Source organism: Artibeus jamaicensis, unplaced genomic scaffold, assembly GCF_021234435.1.
Source record: "Artibeus jamaicensis isolate MK-2021 breed Jamaican fruit bat unplaced genomic scaffold, CSHL_Jam_final contig_786, whole genome shotgun sequence".
NCBI classification, from domain to species: Eukaryota; Metazoa; Chordata; class Mammalia; order Chiroptera; family Phyllostomidae; genus Artibeus; species Artibeus jamaicensis.
Window position 1 is genome coordinate 1,769,253 of NW_026521971.1, and position 19,109 is coordinate 1,788,361.

The following is a 19,109-nucleotide window of genomic DNA, read 5'->3' on the forward strand; positions in this document are numbered from 1 at the left end:
CCGAGGAGGCCTTTCCTGAAGAGCAGGGCCAGGAAGCCTGGACTTGAAATCTTTGAAGTTTTTCTCTAGACCCGGCTGTGTGTGTTGCGTCTCCACAAACACCAATCGGTGTGTAGGCCTGAAGCAGTGTCTGACACATAAGAGGCTCCCAAAACCATGTGTCGGATAATTGAATAAAGCGTAAATAGCCTATGCCATAATTCTTTCATTTATTTTCATTCATTTAATTTTTTATTGTTTATCAGCGCCACCGGACCACTGCCCGCCCCAAGCTGAGAGAGCTCCAGAAGACCCAGATTGCCTGAAATGACCAGATCGTCCGGGACTATACTGCTCCCTTGACTGTCCGTGCACCCACTGAGTTCATGGAGCTATACACAAGTCTGTCTTTCCCTGTATGTATCCTTTTGTGTCAAATGTACATAGAGTATTTTTTTGTGCAAGAAGACACAGTGCTCCATCTAGGAATGCTGAGACGAGTAAGACACGACACGGTGGCCGATGAGACCAGAGGAACTGTGTGTGAAGACAGGGTCCTGCATCCCCGGGGCCTTCGGTAAGGACCCGTACGCAGCAGTGCCTGCCTTCAGCAAATTTGCAAATGAGTAGAGAGGTGTCCTGGTCTGTTCACAGGCATTTAGCACGTTTTCAAGTTAGTCATTGGAAAACTGCATATTGAGCACTTTAAGTAGACCCTAAAAATGCCCAGAGAGAAGATTTGAACAAGTCTCGTGCTCAAGAACCTTTCTTTCAGCTGGGGAGACAGCATTTAGTTTGGTTAAATGCATGACCAATATGCAGTGTGACTAAAGCATTTCACAACACAAAAGATGTACATGATTATATACAGTTGCCAAGTACCTGAGATGAACTTCAAGTGCAAAATGCATGATTCATAGAAGAAAGAGATCACACTTGCTAACAGTCCTTGCGTCCTTCATTCACCAAAAAATATACTTTTAATTCAAAAGGAGAGAAATAGGGAAATTACTCATGCTTCTTGAATACTTATTACTTTCAGGCTTTCTACAGACTGTTTTTACCTTTGATCTCATTTCCCCTGCACAACTATATGAATTTAATGCCATTATGTTCATTTTAGAGATGAAGAACTGGGAGCAAGATTTAGCCATTTACCTGCAGAGAGAGGACTATCAGTCAGTGGTGAAGCTGGACTCAAATCCAAGGCTGGCTGTCTCACGCCACGCTCCTACACCAGGCCATGCTGCTCCCTGGAAACTTTTGGTGGGTCGTAGAAGATGGTACTGAGAATAGCGTTACGAGAATAGTCAATGGATTAGCAGGTTAGACATCCACACAAGTGCAGCCTGGTCAGTGTCAGATTGCAATGCTCTTCTATACAAACGGAGCATCCTCTTTCCTTTGATCAGTCCCTGCAGGACTTGGATGCCATTTTTTTTAATTTTATTTATTTATCTTTAGAGGGGAAGGAGAGAGGGAGAGAAACATCAATGTATGGTTGCCTCCCCTGCAGGGAACTGGCCTGCAGGGAACCTGCCTGCAACCCAGGCATGTGCCCTGACTGGGAATTGAACTGCGATCCTCTGGTTCACAGGCCCGTGCTCAATCCACTGAGCTACACCAGCCAGGGATTGGATGCCATTTTTAAAGGGAGGGGACTCCGAGACAATGTACAGAACCAGAACCCAGATGCCAAGACGTGCCCATGTGTAGACCTTATAACGGGCTGCCTCTATATGCCCCAAACTTGTCTCTTTGCATTGTGCTCATATAAGTGCTTGAAAAATGAGGCTTTCCATTTCTGTGGATTCAACCTTTACAGTGCGCCTTCCCTTGAAGAGAAAGGTGGTTTCCTTAGCCTGTGTAGTGTAACATGCTTTGCACTCAATGGTTCCTCAAGAAGTCAATGATGGCACCCTGAGCTGCTTTCTTTCCACTCAAGACAGTGGGGCTCTTTGCCGGTCAGACAGAGCACAGAGGTGTCCTGTCAAAAGCTACAGAAAACCCTGCAGACGTCCAAAAACCACTTATTTTGAAATGGCAGGCAACTTCTTTGCAGCACCTCAGCCTCTGTTTAGGATGCCCAGGGTGATTTAGTGGTTCTGAGATAGCATAGTGAGAAGCCGTGGAAGACTCGTCACTTTCTGAGCAGAATAGGGAGACTGAGACAGAGAGCTTAACGCAGTGGGTGAGCAGTTTACAGCCGGGTGCAGGTGGTCACCTGGGCGGAAGGCCCCCAGTGCCTGGCAGGGGGCAAAGCTGGGAAACAACAACCCCACCCCCCCGGGGAAGCTCCCCTCCCCTGGCCTTTCCTCCCTGGAGGCAACATCTAGGCCTCAGCTGTCTTTCAGCTCCAGGCTCTGAGAAGCAGCAAAACCAGGTGGGTGACACCTGGACCAGCTGCAATGACTGAGGATCCCCTGCCCTGCTACTGACCCATCAGAGGAGAACAGGAGCCTGAAAAGGGCACACCTGGAGAACTGATGCGTGTTCTATGAACCCTCCCCTGAGACCTCCCCTAAGACTCCCACCTGCAAGAGAGAGATAAAAGCCTCAAGAGTGCCAGTGCGTGCTCTGCCTCTGGGGAGCAGCCTTCACCCTTCCCTTCCCCCCCCCCCAAACTTCTTTCACCACAGGAATACATCTCCCAAACTCTAAGGCATGGGCAGCTGGCAGCTTGTCCCAGGGTGATCCCCTGAACCTGTCCCCTAAGGCCATTTTTCCTCTGACTTCCCAGTGAGCTAAGGCAGCCCAGCTGTTACAAGTGTAGGTTCATGATATAGTGTTTCCTGTAAGTCAGCCGGGCAGCTGCTGCATTAGCTGCCTGCTGAGCAGCCCAGCCCCAAGAAATAGACAAGAGTCACTCACAGTAACTATGCTATGCACTGAGCTTTTATCTAATGCAGGTTCACTCAAAGTAGAATAGCAACATATATTAATATCCTACTCACACTCTTAACAATATAAGATTTATATAATGCACACGCAGCAATCAATGGGCAATAATGAACCTGAGTCCCAGAGTCTTGGTCTACAGTTCCAGGAGTCAGTACGGTGGGCAAGGGAGTCGCCAGGAAGGATCTCCAGAGCCAGGTGGGCAGCAGGGCAGATGAAGTCCTCAGTCCAGCAGGTCAGAGCCTCCAGCGACCAATGCCAAGGGACAGCGGTGTGGTGTGGAGCAGCACTCTGGTGGGTGGAGCTCAGCTATCTCAGCAGTGGTCTGGAACCTGCCTCAGTCATACCTTGACACTGGTGGACAACTCTTCTTAGTCCCTTGATCAGTGTCTTGGCTCTCTTGATGGTGAGTGAGGAATTTGCACAGGAACCTATCTGTGGGTGGTCCCGCTTTGCAGACATGGCTGTTCTGATCACACGTGCAGATGAGTGGGGAATTTGCACAGGAACCTATCTGTGGGTGGTCCCGCTTTGCAGACATGGCTGTTCTGATCACACGTGCGGATACCTCAGGTGTCTGCTCTGACTTAGGTGGTTTTCCTCTCGAACCAAAGTGTCATGGCTGACTGGTAGCCATCTTGGTTGACACGAGTGACTCCATGTTGTTTTTATACACTTTAAGCTATCTTGACCGGACCAATGCTGTTTTATTGATCCTGCTCTCTACACCAGCCTGGGCTCTCTGTTGCTTCTTTTATGTTAAGCCCTTCCTTGTTTCACTGTCCACAACTTTAATAAATGTACCCTCAGAATTTTTATGGACTTACGTTGTGAAGTCTTTCCTACATGAAGTCAGGAGCCCACACACACTGCTGGCCCTCAGCAGACCTGCTCAGGGCCAGGCCCGCTCGCTGTCCGGTTACAGTTCAGCTCTCTTCCATTTTGTTATAATGTTAAATACTGTGTTGTACAAGTGATACCTGGAAGGGACAGGAGTTTAAAAATCAGTCCCCAGGGACTTTGCATTTTATCTTTCCAGCCAGTGTGAAGTGACAGGCATCTCTTAAGATAACAAGTTCAAACACTGAGAAATGTGCGAGGAGACCAGGAATCCTGAGCCCCAGGTTGGACACGGGCACACTGTCCTGGGGCTCTGGGTGCAGCGTCCATCTAACCAGAACCTTGGGGATGGTCTGGGAGGCCCCCGGAACGAGCCGAGTCTGCTCTGGACAGCACGCAGGCTTGCACCTGGGAAGGGCTCAGCTGTGCATGGCCCCTGAGCTGCGAGCGGGCCCTGCTATCCCCTGAGGAAGAAGAGGTTTCAGAGGTGAAGCAGTTCAAGAAAACCCCAAAGAGACATGACGAACAGAGAAAGGGCATCAGATCTGAAGGAGCAGTTCCCAGGACTGGTCTGGATCCACCGAAGGGTCCGGGTGCTTGGTCCTCTCTCAGGAAGGGCCAGGCTCAGCAAAGCAAACAAACCCTCCCTCCTCCCGAAAATGAGTAATAAAATTCTTGACTGCCCACCTCCCTCCCACAGCAAGCAAATTACAAGGACAAGGAAAGCATAAAAAAGCTACATGCTCATGGGGGCCCCACCACAATCACATGACTGACGGGGCACATTGAAAAGATGGTTGCAGGTTCTTTCTTTTTAAGCTTGGCTTTTGCCTTGATGGTTTTATGTTAAAAATCTAATTATTGAGTTTGTACTTATACTGCTGAGAAAGATCATTATCCTGAGAAACTGTGCTATTCTATTGATATTATTTCCTAAGTAACTACCAATACCATTTCTGTACATGGATGTAATTAATTCATACACTGGCAGCTTTAATTAAATTCTCTCTTCTCCTTCCTGAGTTTATTGCGATCTCCAACTGTAACTTGTGAACATCTGTCCAGAACTGATGAAATAACCCCATTTGGGTCCCAAACATTCCGAGAAGAACTAACACCTCTCCTTCTCAAACTATTTCATAAAATTCAAGCCAAGGAAAGGCTCCCACACTCATTTTACAAGGCCAGCATTATCCTAATTCCAAAACCAGATAAGGGCACTACAAAGAAAGACAACTGTAGGCCAATGTCCCTAATGAACGCAAATGCTGAAAGCTCCTTCTTGAGCTTATCCTGATGTCCAACTGTAACTTGTAACCATGTGTCTAGAACTGATGAATGACCCCATTTGGTCCCAATCAGCTCAGCCACAGAGACTGTCATGCTTAGGAACCGAGTGTCACAGATTTAAGGCAAAAGTTAAATAACTGAATTGTTGTAGAGAGAAAACCTCACAGGCAAATTCCTCTAAAGACACCCTGTATGCAAAGTTGAGACTTTAGGAGACCAATAGTGAAGGAAAATAATGACTAGACTAATAACTTACGCACCTGATTAAAACACTCAATGTTCTGAAGTAGGGCGCTTTCCTTGAGGGTGAGTCTGAATATAATGTTCCAGAGGCTCTTCCTGAGTGTCCTGCCTGCTCCCTCTGTGCTGCCATAAAAGGGCAGACTTGGACCCAACATGTCACCTCATCTCTATACCTCTGCAGAGGACCTTTCACCCAGAGGTTTGCAAGTGTTGTACCACATGTAAATTAACCAGCCTCATCATCACTCCCCTCCCCAGAGATGGTTCCTTTCAGTAGCACAGATTTACCTACACAGCTACTCAAGGACCCCTGAGAGGTCCTTGTGGGATGTGCAAATGGATGTCCCAAGTGTAAAGGTACCTTGCAGCCTCAGTGCACATCCCAACTCATTGCCTCCTTTGGCAAGTACCTCTGGAGGGAGGAATCATCTTCTTTAATCTTTGCAGCAAGGTCCCTACCAGATAGCTTTTCCTCAGGCTGACCAAGTGCACACACACCTGGAAATCCAGTTTCAGCCTTCCTCCTTCCTGTCTTACCTGCCCCAAAAGCTGACTGAGGGTAGACATGAATTCTTAAAGATACTCTATGAATCACTTTAAGTACAGAGTTGGCCATATTTTCTTTCATCTCCCCAAACTCTCCTATTCACCCAGTGACCAAATAGTTATTCAACATTTACTTCATTGCCACTCACTGTGCTGGACACAGGGACCACTGTAGTCTTGCCTCTCACTTCATGGGAAGACGGACAGTGACCAAGAATCAGGTGTCCTGGGGTCAGGGCTGTGAAGATGACAAATGTGATGGGCTGGGTGAGGCAGTAGGAGCAGTGGGTCAGGGAAGCCCTCTCCAAGCAGGTGGTATTTGAACTGGGACCTGGAACCTGAGAATAAGCCAGATTTTTAAATGGTTTTTTTTTTTTTTGCATCTTACAGTTTGTCATTTCTAATAAAGTAAATATCACTCTTTAACATCGCACACTGTAAAAAAAACAAACAACAACAACAAAAAACTCTTTGGGGATGCTTTTATTTTTTTTCCAGAGTAAAACCATCATGAGACCAAAAAATGAGAAAACCCCTGTAGTTAATCCCCAGCTGCCACTGGTCCATTTCCTGCTCTGACCTCAGAAGGCCCCACTGTGATGGGTCACTGACCCTCTGCTCCTATACAAGCTCCTGGCTGGCGGAGGTCTTTGTCCATTAGAGCCCAGGAAGCTGATTGAGGTGACCTGTTGGACTTGGACAAACTTTCTCCTTTTCTTGTTTTTGCTTTGTTCATTTTTAAATTTTTTTTTCATTTTCCATTTTCTTTTTATTTTATTTGGCTTTTTTTCTTTTTTAAATTTTTTTCCATTTCAGTTTTCTCAGTTTAATTGATATTATTTTTTACATTTTTATTTCTATATTTTGTTCATATATTATTTGTATATTTTACATGTTATTCATATATTATTTGTATATTTGCACATTATTTACATATATAATTTATATATTTTATATATTTATTTTATAATTTGTTCATACAAAGTTTTTTTTTAAGTTTTAAATTTGTATTTGCTATTTTGATTTTATTTTGTTATTTTTGTTTTCTTTATATTTTTCCTCAAATTTTTGTTTATTTTTTATCTTATTTTATTTAATATGTTATTTGATTTTCATTTTGAAGTCACCATGTCTAATGACTTTGCAGCCACTTTGGCAATAAGAAGTATCATACTGGTGGTTTTACAGCCCTTAAATCAATTGGCTGAGGAGTGTTTGCAGAGGTTAAGCTGGCCTGGCACTGCCTCGCTGGGACCAAGGTGGCCTTCAAAAGCCTTAGGCAGTGGGGCTTGACCAGAGAGTTTGAGGAAATGAAATCTCTTAAGACCTTACATCATCTGAATATCACTGCACTATTTGAGGTGATCACCACTGGGAACAAAGATACACTTTTCATGGAACATGACAGTGGAGGCGACCTGTACTATCACCTAGAGGAGTGAGGCTGCAAAACTGAGCATGAAGCGTAGCCCATGTTCAGACAAATGATTTTGGCCCTTCACTACTGTCATCAGAAGCACATCATTCATCATCATCTGAAGCCAGAGAACATCCTTCAAGATGAGGACCTCAACATAAAGGTGGCTGACTTGGGTTTCAGCAGAGACTTTACTAATTATACACTGACAACGGTCTGTGGCACCTTCTCATACATGGTGCCAGAGATTTTAGAGCATCAGATGTACAATGGCCCCAAGGCAGATGTCTGGAGTCTGGGGGTCATCCTCTACCACATGGTGATGGGGGATGAGCTGTTTGTGGGGGACAGCGAGGCAAAAGTGATAAAACAAATACACAGTAAAAGGCCATATCTACCAGAGTTTACATCAGTGGAAATTCAAGACCTGTTACACAAAATGTTGACTATTGCCCCAGCCAGAGTCCCACCCTAGATGACATCATGAAAGACATGTGGGTGAACATGGGTGAGGATGAGAAAATGAGGTCCTACAGTGAGTCATCCTGGGGGGACAGTGACCTCCAGGTCGCCAAAATAATAAAAGGAATGGGCTTCAAGAAGCGAGAAATATGGGAGTCACTGACACACAATACATATGACAGGGTCATGGGAACATACCTACCTGATCCTTAGGATGAAGACAGCCAAGATGCAGGGCCGCACCATAAAGGTAAGGCCCTGCCCCTCCTCTGACCCCAGCACCAGCACTTCCTGAAGCAAAGAGGTTGAGACTTCCATCCCCTCAACCAGCCCTGCACCCAGGTGGCAAGGAAGCCAGGAAGGAAGGTCCCCCGCCCAGAGTGGAAGTGAGGAAGTCCCCCTCCCCTGCACCCAGCCTGCACTCCAGCTCCTCGGCTTACTCACCTGCCCTAGAAGCAAGGACCATCACTCCCCTACCCGGCTCAGAGTCTGGAACCACCACCCCCAGCCCAGCCCTACAGTATGGCCCTGGGGGCACCCCCACCACCCACAGCAGCAGCAGCAGCTCCTGCCAAAATGTTTCAGAACTGGGTGGTGGAACCCCAAGCTCTGCCTCTCACCCCTGCCACAGCAGAAAGGGGTTGGCTTGGAGAGTCCTCGGGTTCTTGTTAAAATGTATTTGTCGTAGCCTGTCTACTAACAGAAGAAGAGTTACGCCGACATAATGTGTTAAAATTGTGGACAGCCTACAGCAGATACATTTTAAGAAGATCCTGAGGACCCTGGGCCCAACCAGGGGCCTGGCCACGCATGTGCTCTGCCTGGAAATCCGAATAGGGACCCTGTGGCTTGCAAGACGACACCCACTGAGCCACACCAGCAGGGCCACACTCCCTACATTTTAAATGATGAACCTGGAGGTACTGAGTTCCAAGGAGGCCGGTCACTGGTGCAGTAGACCAGCCAGAGGCGGCACACAGACATCTGTGGGTAAGAGCACTGCCAGACATACACTGTGTGTGCAGGTGAGAGGACTGGGTCCTAAGGACAATGAGCGTGTGCAAACCGCCACAGCGTTCCTGCACAGGATTCACAACATCTGTGGCTTTCAGAATCATCTTAAAAAGTCCAGCCTGGAGGACTTCCGCCAAGATGGAGGCATAGGTGGATGTGCTGTGCCTTCTCACACAACCAAGTTTAGAGACAACTAAATATTAGCAACAGGAAACATAGCCAGAACATGGAAAATTGAACTTTTCGGAAGTCCGTTAACAACAAATTCTTCAGCCTGACCGGTAAGGGGCGAAACCAGCGGCTGGTGAAGCGGGGTTGCACAGGAGGTCTCTGTCTGTGGGACTCAGGCGCGGAATCCAGACGCGCGGAATCCAGGCGCAGGGTTGGACCTAGTGAGTGACCGAGCGAGCCACCAGGCAAGCGACCTCGGGGGAGACAGCGGGGGAGCGGTGCTGCGTGTTGACTGAGGTCGCGCATTTGTGCGCGGTGGACAGGCGAGGGAGTGGGCGGTTGGACCGGGGCCCGGCGGGTCCCCGAGGCAAGCAGCAGTGGAGAGCGCCACCATTTCCCTGCTCTGACCCCACCTCCACATACAGCGTCATAACCCAGCGACTCTGAGTGGCCAGGCCCAGGTGAACCACCTAAGAGGCTAATCCTCACCCAGCTGTGAAAAACAGCAGAGGGGGTCACCATTTCCCCCGCTCTGACCACGCCCCCACATACAGCGTCACAACCAAGTGACCTGGGAGTCCAAGGCACCGCTTCTCACACTTAAAGGGCCAGAACAGACCAAAAATGTCGCAAAATCTCAAAGCTCCAGAGCCCATAGATCTAAGCGATGAAGAAATAGCAAAACTCTCAGGCTCACAGTTTAAAACACTGGTCATCAGGATCCTCACAGAACTGGTTGATTATACCGACAAATTAGACAAATATATGAAGGCGAAACTAATTGAAATGAATGGAATTGCACAGGACACCAATAGCAATGAAAAGGAAACTGGGACTCAAATCAATGGAGTGGACCAGAAGAAAGCAAATAATGGCCAAACAGAAAAGAGTCAAGAAGCAAGAATTCAAAGAAATGAGGAGAGTCTTAGGAACCTCCAGGACATCTTTAAACGCTTCAACATCTGAATTATAGGGGTACCAGAAGGGGGAAAGGCACAGCCACCAGTGGAAAACTTATTTGAACAAATAATAAAGGAGAATTTCCCCAATCTGGCAAAGGAAATAGACTTCCAAGAAATCCAGGAAGCTCAGAGAGTCCCAAAGAAGTTGGACCCAAGAAGGAACACACCAAGGCACATCATCATTACATTAGCCAAAATTAAAATGAAGGAGAGAATCCTAGAAGCAGCAAGAGCTAAGGGGACAGTCACCTACAAAGGAGTCCCCATCAGACTGTCAGCGGATTTCTCAAAAGAGACCTTACAGGCAAGAAGGGGCTGGAAAGAGGTATTCCAAGTCATGAAATCCAAAGACCTACAACCAAGATTGCTCTATCCAGCAAAACTTTCATTTAGAATGGAAGGACAGATAAGGTGCTTCTCAGATAAGGTCAAATTCAAGGAGTTCATCATCACCAAGCCCTTATTATATGAAATGTTAAAGGGACTTATCTAAGAAAAAGAAGTTAAAGAAACATGAACAGTGAAAGGACAACAAACTCACAGTTATTAACAACCACACCTAAAACAAAAAAAACTAAAAGGACAGCTAGATCAGGAGTGGAAACATAGAAATGAAGATCTCAAGGAGGGTTAGCAACAGGGGAGTGGGAGGAGGAGAAGGGGGGAGAAGGTACAGAAAATAAGTAGCATAGACAGTACATAGAAAATAGATGGGGGGGCAAGAATAGCATGGGAAATATAGAATCTAAAGGACTTGAGACACATGGTCATAAACTAAAGGGGGGGTGATGGTGGGGATGGGGGGTAGGGTGGAGGGGAATGAAGGGGGGAATAGAACAACTATAACAGCATAATCAATAAAAAAATTTTGAAAAAAGGTCCAGCCTGGAAAGCCCCAGCTGGAGTAGCTCAGTGGATTGAGTGCGGGCCTGTGGTCAAGGTTCAATTCCCAGTCAGGGCACAGGCCTGGGTTGCAGGCCAGTTCCCAGCAGGGGATGCATGAGAGGCAACCATACATTTATATCTCTCTCCCTCTCTCCTTCTCTTCCCATCTAAAGATAAATAAAATCTTTAAACGGCCCGGAGCCCCTGGGGGGTCAGGAAGAGAGGCCGCCCTCCTTGCAGGTCCACCCCACCTACTCTGGACTATTTTTTCCTGGGACCCTTCTTCCCTCCCCTGCTCTCCTTTTGCTCCCATGTTTGTGGGGGTTCTTATTAAAGTACTTGTTTTTAAAAAAAATTTTGTAATAAACTTGATGCTCCAGAAAGATGTATTGAATACTCTTTTTTTTTTATCCTCTCTGCAAAGAACTGGGGCAGGCATCCTGTAGTTGGAGAAGCGTGTAGTGGATCAGTACTTGGGCTTTACTGGGGGACTCCCAACAGTAACACAGATGTGATTTTGTGGAGAAAAAAACCAGCGCCCAGCACAGTGGGCCTGTTCCAGACTCCAGTGCACACAGCAGGGGCGACACAGGCAGAGTCTCCACTGTCACACAGCCCATAACCTGGCTGCTCTGTGACATCAGCAGGAACCCCCTCTTCTGACCTCTTGGCTTTGCCTGCTTCCCTCTGGGCTGCTGTCAGTCTCAGGGGCCCTGTCCCCCTATACAAGTCAGAGTAGTAAAGCTCTGGAGGAAGAGTGCTCCAGGCAGAGGGAATAGCCAAGCCCAGGGCAGCCAGAGCTTAGTGAGCTGGAGTGAGAGCAGCAGGAGATGGGGCTGCGGACAAAGGGCAGACTCCTGGGACTTGGGAAGGGGTGTGGGTTTGAGTCTGAGAACAATGATCAACCCATGAAGGGTTTTAAGCAAGGAAGTAATATGAGTTGATTTAAGTTTTAAATCTACTCAATTGTGGAGAGTATTCTTCCTCTGCACACAGTTTTGTCTATCTCTACATGTTACAAGATTCAGCAGGCAGGGCAGGGTTTCTTATAACCACTGAAGAAATGTGAGCCAGAAACTGCTTGTGTGTTTTCACTTCAATCCTTTTCACCCCAGTTCCCTGAACAGGTAGACATGCAGGTCAATACATTGTTTTAAATGGGAAAAGACACACCTGCCTCTGTGGAGCTGATTCACTGGTTCTTAACATCACCAAGTTCCTGGTCTGCTCCTCCTTTGCACTGAGGAACCTGCCGTGTTCCTGTCATTCACCTGTCCTCCTGCCCTATGATCCCAACAGCACATCACTTGGTGTTGGCATTAAGTGGTCCCCTCCCCTCCTTGCCCTGATCTTCCCTTCCTGAGTTCTTGGAGGCTGGGAAGTGTCTTACTCACCTTGGTATTCCAGTCATTACCCTAGAGCCAGATCCAGAGTCAGGGGCTCAGAAAAAAAATGGACAGGTGAATCATCCACCTGCTGACTCTACAGCAGATTGTCCCAACTCAGGACACATTGGAGTGGAAAAGGGATGTGAAAATAAGGATCATTCAGGGACAAGAGTGTGAAGTTGGATGAGAGTGACTGGGGTGTATGGTCACCTCCATAATCCCTGGGAAGCATCCTGAACAGAATGGTGAGTGCTGCAGCCTGGAGTCTTTAAGAAGTGCTCGTACTCACTCATTTGCCCTCGCTGGCTTAGACCAAAGTTCCCCACAGCCTGGGAGACCCAATAGCCTAGAAAGTGATTTCGAGAAGCAAGGACATCAAGATTGATACAGACTCACACTGTCATCATGTAATTCCCTTCTGATTCTACTTCAGTGTTTTTGATTATTACAAAGAGAAACTCAGATTGGTGCTAGGTTGTCTTTAACCCCCTCAGACTCCTGGTATTCTTCCCTTTAAAAAAAAGGTAAAGAAACCTCAGGATCAGAACCTTTGAATAAGCATTAGTATTCAGGTGGAATTTAATATTATGTTAATTATATTTATTTTATGCTTTTCTTTCCTCCTTGATAATTATTATTTTTTCAGGAGGAAATAATATATAAATTTTCATTTTCAATTAATCTTTTGGTTTCTTTGTTATTTTATTGTTTTTCAATTACAGTTGTCTGCATTTTTAATCTTCTGAAGTAAAAAGATAAGATTTAAAATATACTTGATGTAGGTCACACACAGATTTGCTAAAAAAGCAGGATGTTGTATAAGTAGTAACATTTGGGAAACTAGATCAGATGATTCCCAGCCTGTTTTTGAGATTACTTGAGGGTCCACATTTTTGAAAATATTAATAGAAAATAAATTTAAATTAGAGTAATTTATAAAAATAAAGATGTCATGTATATGTATATTTATTTATTTTTATAGTATTTTCATCATAATAAAAAGAATTGGCATGCTTATTATTGTTGGAATGTGACCCTGCAAAATACAGAAAGTCATAAAGATACTGAAAAAGTAAAAAACACAAAATAACACCATTCAGGGGGAAACGTGTATACATGTGTGTTACATATATGTGTCATAGACCCATACATATGTGTATGTGTACATACATATTCTTTCTTATTGAGTATTTTTAGAAATATAATTCTGAATCTCAAATATGTTAACACCTATGTAATTCTAAATTTACACAAAAGAAATATAAGGGCTATGGTTTTGTTCATTAAAAACAACAATAGCATGACTCCAAGTATCAAACTTTCCCTTGTGCACTTAAAAGTTTAATTTAGTCAAAATTGATACACATGTGATATTTACATATTTATTCCCATACTTGTCTAGTAACTTAAGACACATCTTCACTCAATAAAATTTCATATAATTTCAATTAGTTACAATGTGATGAATGAAGCTTCCTTTAGGAAACTGTGCATTTAAATCCCCCTGCTTTTCTTACTTTCCAGAGACTCACACTTGCCAGCTCCTTGCACACTTTCTACTGTGGAAGAATAAAAACATGGCCGACTGAGTGTGTTCTAATTTTCAGTGAGAGGAAAATTGGCTCTATTTCCCTACCAAGCGAACGGATGTAGGGATACACTTACTTCTTTATAAAAACAGTACAGGTGTTAAAAATGTCTCCTTACTTTTGCCAAAGCAGAATGTCAACATGGTATAACATCACTACCTTAATGACAAGGAGGCAAGACAGTGAGACGACAACTGCTGCAGCAGCAGCAGCAGCGGACACACTGGCTCCACACCAAGACGAAGACCTGCTGCTCCCCTGCCGGCTGCACCTTCCTCCTCTGCCCTGAGGACCCCCCAGTCAGCAGGCTGACTGCACCCACACCGAGTTCTCACTCACAGGGTGGGAGACGTGGGCGGCACACGGTCTCATTAGAGCGCTCTGTCGGGAAAGCTAATGACGCCAAGGGGGGAGCCCATGGCCTAGAAACGAGCTGCGGTCCATCCCCCCAGCTCCACTGACCCGAATACCAACCACTGAAAAGACTCGTCTCCGCGAAGACTGGGGCTCCGTGAGGCCGGCTGTATTCTCTGTGCCTCACCCAGTGCTCGGCTCTCAGAAGACGCTTCAATGTTGCTGAATCAATGAGCCACTAGCTCAACTGCTACTATTTCTAAACACCGCAAATGCATCCGGCGCTGTGGTTTACTCTGCCAATCCAGAAGTCAGTATGGTCTGTCTCGTCTCACTGAGGACAAAGGCTCAGAAATGTTAAGTAACATATCAGATACACACAGTGGTTTTTTAAAAGATTTTATTTATTTCTTTTTAGAGAGAAGGGAGGTAGAAAGAGGGGAAGAAAACTATCAATGTGTGGTTGCCTCTAGCACGCCCCCTACTGGGGGCCTGGCTCACAATCCAGACATGCTCCCTGGCTGTGAATCGAACCTTCCATCCGTGGTTCGCAGGCCATCATTCAATCCACAGAGCCACATCAGCCAGGGCGTGGAACTAGGATTAAAAACTAGATATTTGAGGCCAATGCGTCAGCATTTTCTACAGAATGGAAACCAGTTATATGACTTCGAAAGGGCTTCATATATGAAAAAGGAAAGCTCCAACAGTGCAGATGCAAATTCTTTTATTTAGAATAGATATCTTTATTTCTACTACAGCTTACATTCCATATCATTTTGTATTAGTTTCCGGTGTACAACGCAGTGGACATGCAATCACACACTTCACTAAGTGCTGCCTCCGATATTTGCTGTACTCACCCGACACCACACATCGATAGTACAATATTACTGACGTATTGTGTAAGCTTTGCTTTACCTCCCCATAAATACTTTGTAACTACGGATCTGTATTCTTAGTCCCTTTGCCCTTTTCACCCAGTCCCTCCACCCCCTCCCTTCTGGCCACCTTTAACCTGTTCTGTGTCTCAGTGTGTTTCAGTTTTGTTTGTTCATTTATTCTGTCCTTTAGATTCCACATACCGGGGGAATCCTATACTACCTGTCTTTTGCCGTCTGACTTATTTCACTCAACACCTTACAGGTCCATCCACGTTGTCACAAACAGCAGGATTTCATTCTTTTTTATGGCCAAGTAATATTTCATTGTGTAAATGTGCCACTGCTTTTTTTATCCACTAATCTACGGATGGGCACTTTGGCTGCTTCCAGATCTTGGCTATTGTCAATAATGCTGCAATGAACAGAGGGCTGCATATGTTCTCTCGAATTAGTGTTTCCAGTTTCTTTGGATACATACCCTGAAGCAGAATTGCTGAGTCATAGGCAGTTCCATTTGTAATTTTTAAAGGAATCTCCATACTGCTGCCCACAGTGGCTGCACCAATCCGCATTCCCACCAGCAGTGCACCAGGGTTCCCTTTTCTCCACACCCTCGATAACACGTTTGCTGACTTATTGATGACGGCCATTCTGCCAGGTATAAGGTGACATCTCATTGTGGTTTTAATTTGCATAATTTCTCTGGTGATTAGTGATGTTGAGCATCTTTTCATGTCTGTTGGCCATGTGTATGTCCTCTTTGGAGAAGTGTTTTTTGGGGACCTCAGTTTGGGGTTTTGGGGGGTTCATATGCCATAACTCTTAAAACACTATATGTTCACCTCTTTTCCATTTTCATTTTACTGAGAGCCTGGAAATATGGAAATGGCCTAGATGTCCCCGGCCCTCTGAGTGGCCCTGGATGGCGGCTCTAGTGTCAGGGAGACGAAAGGTTCCTCAGCCAGGAGACCAGGGTGTCCTTGCCAGGCCGCTGCTGAATGTAGGGGTCCGAGTGTGTGGGGACTGGGCGGGCTGGGCAGGCGTCCGGGCCCAGGCAGCGAGTCCCACGCTGGCAGGTGAGTGGCACCGAGAGTCTGAGGAGCCCGGGGAACTGGACTCCGGGGCTGCCTCCCACGCTGGTGTCCTCTCTGCCGCCCCCGTGCTTTTGGTAGAGCCACACCTGTACCTGTGGACACGCGTCCCTCCCTGGGCTGAGAAGAGAAGGCCCTGCACCCTGCTTGACCCAGAGCACGGCGAGGGGCAGGCGGGGGCCGGAGAGTCCAGGGCGCGGGATGAGCACGGAGTGCAGTCGCTCCCCATCCCCTTGCTTCTCTGCTCGGAGGAGCTGACCTGTGGAAGGAGGCACCTTCTCTGCAAGGAAAGCCTTCAAGGATCAGGGGAAGCCGGAAACCTGAGGACCTCTGGGTTGGGCGTCCATCAGGAGCTACGGGCGGCTGAGGGATCCAAAGCCGGCTGCCTACACCCTCTGGCCTGGAAGAGAGGTGGGAGGGAGGGAGAGGATGGGTGTCCTCGAGGCAGCGGGGAGAGCACCGTGCCTGGCAAGCTGCCTTCCTGAGCCCCCAGGTGCACAGCCCTCAGTCGCATGGGTCTCATCGCCACCGGCTGTTCTGTCACTTCCCTACCTGGACTGGGATGGGCCACCCAGGCTGTCCCACCCGTCTGCCACCTCCCTTTGTGTGAGATGTCACTCCTCCCCACACCCTCTCTCCCAGGGTCAGGGCCAGGGCCTCCCTGGGCCCAGCCGAGTGAACCCACCTCCGCCCTGCTGCCTGGCAGCCCCTCTGTTGAGTCCCAGAGCAGACGGGTTTTCTCTGTGAAAACAAAGACAAAGCGGGTCTGACAGGGGTGCTGTCGGGGTTGCAGGTGTGACTGAGACTCATCTAGTCCCTGGTGCAAGGGGCACGGCAGAGGCCACCAGCCTAAGGTCTGACCCTGTTTAGAAGCTTAGATTCACCGCTTAGCAGCTGCGGGAGCTCGGAGTGGTCGCTTCTCCGCCCCGAGGTCCACTTTCCTGAGGAGAATTGGTTGTGCTTGTGTCTGCTCTGGAATTGGCTCAGGGCCAGTGACTAGGTTCCACTTGTCAGAATCAGCGTTGTCCCTGTTGGGACCCTTAGGGACTGTCACCCCCAGAGCTCCTAGCCTCTCAGCCCCAGAGGAGGCAAGGCCGCAGCGGCATGGGGACTCCCCACCACAACTCCAATACTGGTTAATCAGGCCTAGACACACAGCATGCGCTCAGTAAATGTTTGTTGAGGGATCAAATGGAACGAAACCAGAGCTGGGAGGAAACTCCCTTCCACGGGCACGCCCTCCCCTGTGTGCCGGGCTGCTCCCAGCACAGCTCAGAGGCCGGCTCTGCTGCCTCCCTGACTGAGTCCACAGTCCCAGGGTGCATGGGGCCTCAGCCCTCATCCCGCCTCCTGGGCTGCACCACCCCAGACCTTCCATTTGGATACGGCCTGGGGTTCACGCCCCTGGCTGCCTCCACCCCTTTCAGAGCCCCTCAAACCCTGCCTTGCACCTGCCATGTCTCCCTGTCACTGCAGGGCCGAGTCCTAGCCCTGCAGAAGGCCCCGCAGCCCCACCCCACCCAGCCCTGCCCCCGATTGCTGTTCTCTCCATCCTGCAGACTCACAGGCTCCTGCCCTTGACCAGCAGGCCTCTTGGGGAGCAGATCCCTGGGTGGCCAGATCCCTGGAGCTGGTCTGAGAGTCCACAACACAACAGGGGCTACTTGGGTTCCCCTCTGGCTGCCCCCAGGGGCCCTGGACTGGACTGGGTGTCCCATGAAGAGGAAGTGTCCATCAAGAACCTGTTCGTGGGATGCAGGCTGTTGTCCTGGAGGAGGGTGCTGGGCCTTCAAGGAGGTCCCTGGCGGCAGAGCTGTAATGGAGCAGACTCCACCCAGAGGCTTCTGGTCCCCAGGCCAGGGTGGGACAGGTCAGGGTTGGAGCTCTCGGGCCAGCCCCTAGCATCTCACAGGAAGGTCTCCTCAAGGCTGCTTCCGCTTCCGGGCAGTCGCTGAGTTGGCCAGAGCCTCCACCTGAGGTTGTTCCTGTCCCAGCCCTTCCCCGAGGCTCCGCCTTAAATCCACCCCTCAAGGGCGCCTGCTCCTGCTAGAACCTGCCAACCCACTGAGGACAAAGCACTGTGGTTTCTTCTGACCTTGGACAGACTTAGCTGGGCACAGAGTCCCTGGGCATGGTGCCCGATCCCCTTGGGGCTCCCCTGAAAGACAGGACCCTTGACAGTGGTGTCCACCGCAGCAGGAGCTAAAGTCCCCTCATGCCCTGACTGCCTCTCTCTGGGCTGTGGCCAAGCTCTGAGCTGAGATAATAATTCCTATAGCAGTGATAACACTGTTCATGGCAAACTTTCTTTGTAATGCCTCTGTGTGCCAGGCTCTGCGCTGGGTGCTGGGGAAAATTGAAGAAATAAGACAGACACAGTCCTGCCCCCATGGATCTGTTGATCCCAGCCCAGGGCAGGCACAGCCAGGGTGTGTGGAGGGGACTCAGTACGTAGTGCTAGGGTGCAGATAAAGAATCTGAGGAACAAGCGGCCGGTTATACCCAGCAGCACAGATGCCTGGAGCTGTGGACTAAGCGGGGCGGCCACTGGGGCAGAGTGAGGCACGACCTTGCTACCGCACTACACCTTGGAGAGGGCGCCCAGGCCCGGTACCTGCCTGTACTAGCTTGGTGCCCCGGCATGCTAGGGATTCAGCAATGCGGCAGTCCTCTAGCCACAAGGCCATTAAGAGCAAAAAGAAGATTCTGAGGACTTCCTGGGGGAAGCATTGGAACGGGTTAGACTCACAGTCCCTCAGCACTGAGCTTACAACATGGACCCTGGGAAGGGCTCCATGGAATCCAGGAGTCCCGCTCAGCCCAAGCCTATCCGAAGTGGACCTCTGCTGTCCTCAAGTACAGGTGTCATCGAGAACCTACTGTGGGGCCCTGACCTGTCTGGCTCAGTTGGTTGGGCATCATCCCACAAAGTGAAAGTTTGCTGGTTCGGTTCCCAGCCAGGGCACACTCCTGGGTTGCTCCTTTGGTCCTCCAGCTGGGGTGCGTATGAGAGGCAACCAATCAAGATGTTGCTCATCCTCTCTTTCTCCCTCCCTTCCTCTCTCTCTAAAAATAAATACATAAACTTTTTTTAAA